This window comes from Meleagris gallopavo, chromosome 5, assembly GCF_000146605.3.
Source record: "Meleagris gallopavo isolate NT-WF06-2002-E0010 breed Aviagen turkey brand Nicholas breeding stock chromosome 5, Turkey_5.1, whole genome shotgun sequence".
Classification (NCBI taxonomy): Eukaryota; Metazoa; Chordata; class Aves; order Galliformes; family Phasianidae; genus Meleagris; species Meleagris gallopavo.
In genome coordinates this window covers 24,047,158-24,052,059 of record NC_015015.2, presented here as the reverse complement: position 1 = coordinate 24,052,059, position 4,902 = coordinate 24,047,158, and positions in this window count along the sequence as shown.

The following is a 4,902-nucleotide window of genomic DNA, read 5'->3' as shown; positions in this document are numbered from 1 at the left end:
GAAAAAAAAAAAAGAATAAAAAAAATCATTAAAAACATTGCCATGTGAGGTTTGTGCCATGCAATGTTAATGCCTATGCAGCCATGTATTAGCAGTTCATTACAGTGGAACATTAAAAAAAGAACAAACAGACTTACAGCTTGGTTCTTTCCATGTTTTTTCAAAGTAAGTTATTGCACTTGCAGCTTCCATTTTATTTTTTGTTTGTTGTTTGGGGGAGGGAGGGCTGGGATTTCCGGGCACTAATTTTTATTTTTCCAGTTTTTTAAGGGGTGCAATTGCTGGGAAGGCCCCCGCTCCCGAGCCCCCGTGGCCGCGGAGGTACAAGCACTGTTGTTGTTGTTTTGGTTTGCAATAAACTCCTTCTCTTCTCTCCTCTCAACTGGAATCTGTCTGTTTTGTTCCTGACTCATGACAGATGAAATGCGATCAGAGGGGCCTCCAAAATCTCACGTTAATTGAAGTTGGCAAAAAATACTAACAGTGCCCTTTTGAACTGCTGACACAGTGCAGAATGGATTAGCTGGGGGTAGATTAACAACAGGTGGCAGCTCACGGGCCTGCTGCCCCTGCCCTACAAAGAGACGACTGCCAGCCCGTAGCCTGGTGCAGCAGCATCCCGACAGCCTCCCCACATCCCCAGCAGCCCACTTGGGGACCTGTTGGGCTGTAGGCAGGCTGAACCTCTGGGCTTGGCCCCTCCCTCAGCCCCAGAGGTTCTCAGCACACATCCTATGTCCTACACCTCATCCTAATGTGGGGAAAACTCCACAGCACTGGCAGAAGCAGATTGGGTAAAAGCTCAAGCCCTCACATCCAGCTGTGCACCAGAATGTGCTCTCTGCGCAGGCAGAGCTGAGGAGATACTCAGCAAACACCAGCAACCCACTGAGAACAGCCAAGCTTTCCATCAGCTGGCAGGGAGCACCAGCTCAGTTCAGCTGGAGCAGAACTGTTTTCCATCTCACAGAGAAACGGATAACGCAGGTGCTGTTGCAAGCTTATCCATTCCTCTCACTTGCAGAAGAAAAATTCCTTCCCTCCCCAAGCACTCAAAGACAGATTCTCCAGATGTTGGCAAAGCTCTGACTATTGAGAGAATAAAGCCAGTTTCAGTAACATCCTGCTTCTATGGGTTACATCAGAAATCGCTCCTGGCCTGAATGCTGCCAAAGAACTAAAAAGTCACCCCATTAACTCTACAGATGAGAAGCCCACCACCTTTTGCTGAAGCAACATTTTCCCACTAGCTTTACCGGAGTTGCTTAAAACACACGGCAACATTTCTTGCTGGGAGATGAGGCAACAGCACCAAGGTTAACACGTTCCTTACCTGCTGAAGAATATGACTTTGAGGCAGGGCAAAGTTCAGGCAGTTTTAATGAAAAACAATTCTTTCTTTCTGTAAACTAAACAGATTTGCCATTTTTTTTTCTTCCTTTTTTTAAAAGCGGGTTATTAACCTTTAAGCAGATGTATGTACAATAATCTTCTCCGGCATGAAAGGTAACAGCAGTGCAAGGTGCACCTATTTATGGCCAGATGGAGCCCACATGTAAAGGTGTTGCATTTAATCTGAGGCAAACAAGTGTTTATTATTTGTGAAAGGATCTTCCACTTTCGCCTGCTTGTCAGTTCGTAACTTACTCACAGGGCAAAGACACATGCTCTGAGTTAGCAATGAGCTCCTTTTGCTGCAGCCTCGCTGAATTCCTGGATCTCATTTCATGGTCCTTTCTGCTTCCAACCTTTTCCCCTGTCTGTTTTTGTATGAAATGCGGCAAATGCGGTATTGTTCCCCATCAGCCCTCAGCTGTAGGCACTCAGAACTATCTATAGCATGCAGCTGAGACCTGGCCCTCTCTTCTGAAGAAAGGTGGCACAAAGAAAGGCCAGCGACTTTTCAGATGGTCGGACCATCAGGCAAGAAGCAGCATTTCTCTGGACTATCATCTTTCTCAGGGACTCATCTTCCAGATGACGGTAGAAAGTGAGATGTTCACCCTGGGCAGGTGAATATCAATAAGCAGCACTTTACCATCGGTCCAAGCTTTGTCATTAACTTTCCACTGTGTCATTAACTTTCCACTTTACTGCACAGAATGGCAGCGGGGGCAGAAGAGCTAGGATTCATCCTTAAAAGCAACATTAACAGCAACAAACCTCAATCACACACCAGAAAAAACTTACATGGTTTTGTATATTCCAAGCTTTTCATATCTTGGTCCAGCTTTCATCTTTTTCCAATCCTCCAACCAACTGATATTTAGACTAAAAAAACAACAGATGATATCATAATTCTTCTATTATTTTCTTATAATTCTGCAGGAATAGTCACAACACAAATTATTTCTCTTTACACATATTTCATTCTCACCTGCCCATCTTACTTGCTGTCTTTTCTGTCCCACAGTCTAATACTGAGCACGGATTCAAGACTATAGACTTAATGAAACCATGACCAAGTTGCATTGATCCTAGACCACAGTTTTTGTAGAGCTGTCATACTAGGCTGAACAGGAACACTTCCTATTTAGGCAAGAAAACAGGCAAGTGGAACGAGTAAGAGAAATCTGAAGTGGAATTACTGGATCCTTTTCCAGACAAATGAAAACAGCAAACAGGCAACCTTGCAGGGAATACCTTTGAGCTGTGCTGCCTATTTTCAGTCGGAAAACTCCCTGTGTTCTGCTAGCTCCACGCCACTCCACTTAATTGCATCAATTGTCACTGTTATCCTTTAATGGGAAACATAACTCACGTTCAAAGCAACCATGAGAAGCTGCAGACAGGGGAATCCTGAAGATCAGCAGAGGTGGGACTGCATTACAGCCTTTTCCATCAGGCTGAAATTACACAGAGTGCACCAGGAATGTCTCTAAATGGCTTTAAGCCAGAACAGGCTGAAGCATGCTGATACTCTAAGTCAAGGCTAGTGGTCCTCTACCTTGGTATTAAGCTACTCAAAACTCCACACAAACACCTCAGACAGTGTAGCAAATTTGCTAGAACAGGGGCTTAGGATTCTGGTGTTCAACTCCATATTCACTCACACAACCTCCTAAGGCCATGGGTACACCACAGCTTCTCTCCATTTGCTTATCTTATCTACAGTGCTAAGTAAGATACTGGTCTTATTCAAGCCGGAGGAGTGTGATGCTCCATTTGTTGTTCTGCTCATACAGCAGTGGTGTGCATTGCAAAAACAGCTTACACTATGTATTTGTATGCATGAGAGACAACCAAAACACTCTCAACTCATCAGTAAACTAAAAGGCTTCTACTTCTGCTAAGCAAATGCACGTCTCCATGTATACCAAGGTTTGCAAGAGGGTTGAAGTGACCACCTGCTCACAGGATAACTACCCGATGCTACAGAAAGACACAAGGACAGAAACAAATTTTCTGGGTTTAATAGTTAAAAAAAAAGTCAGTATAGGTGGAATACTGTCTAGTATTTACTCTGCTCCTCTCAACTTTTCAAAGACAGTTAGCAATTGGACCATCTCAGTTTCCAGCACACATTTCTTCTATAATGGCTTTGCAGGACTTTCTTTTTCCTTGCTCTGAGAACATGGAAGAGACTCTAGGACTGCAAGAACAGCACAGATGGAGCTAAATTTGTTTACAAACAAATTAACATGCTTTGCAGTAGCTCCAGCAAAATTTTAACATGAGAATCATTAAGAATTATGAAGAAATTCATACTCACTCAGCCTTATCTCTGGCTAAGGGATTTAAAATCCTTCCTCTCATTGGCACTGTCAATTTGTTTTTCTTTCTTGTGCTGTAGTCTTGTTACAACAGTAGCTTCCATGTAAGAGGGCTGAATAGAAGACTTACGTAGTACTAATTAACCATTTTAGATTCTTCCTGATCAAAACATGTTCTACCTGTTGTAAGTATGCAAGTTACAAGACACTCATTAAGGAGCTTTCAACACAGGGAAGAACTAGTTGCTGCAGTAAAGCAACTAATGTTTGAACTGCACCACCAGAAGCAAGATGGGCAGCAGGACATTCAAGAGCAAGAGATGGCAAAAGAGAACAACGCGTGTTAGGGCTTGAATTGGCACATCCTGCAACGAGTCAGTGGGGCTGCGAGGAAGGAAAGAGTCAGTACACCACAGGGAGAGCTGATGGTGCTAAAAATATACTCTTAAGACCTACCATGACTGGGAGGGCACACGGTATGGTCCATCATACCCCTCTCTACGCACAGGTAGGAAGGTGTATCATTCATAGGCCTGTTTGCACTATGCTCAGTACAAAATGTGACGGAACAAAGTGCTGCTACCACACCAGTGAATTCCACCATTATGATGATTCAGCCAAAGTTCTATTGAAATCACAATTCTTCGAAATTTGCTGTCTCTCTTCACAAAAAGAGAAAGGGTCTGTTCCCTATTTCTCTAAGATAAATGCTACTGTCAAATTTTGGCAGCAAATAAGAGTAACAACGATTTGTTCAAAGAAGGTGACTGGGATATATTCGTGCAGAGCAAACTTCTGCTTCAAAGAACCATCCATTCTGCTTATGGGCAAGACAAAATACCAACAGGTCTTGATGACATACATGGTGGATATTCAAGTTCAACATAGACTTGTGTAGCAAAATAGCTCAGCACTGCAATTCTCCATTGTAAACGCATTCATATTTCCTTATGTATACCAATGCAGCCCTGAAAGTGAAATACAACAAATGCTCCTTGGATTTACCTTTTAATATATCAATATTAAACTCTTTTGATAAAATACATACAATGAAAAGTTAACAGTGATCTTAATTTAATGACTAGCAATAAAACCATTCCAGTTATATAGGTACATCTTACCTTTATAGGTTTAGCATCAAGAACAATGCAACAATTATAAATGAAATGAGGAAGTAAATAATTTTACT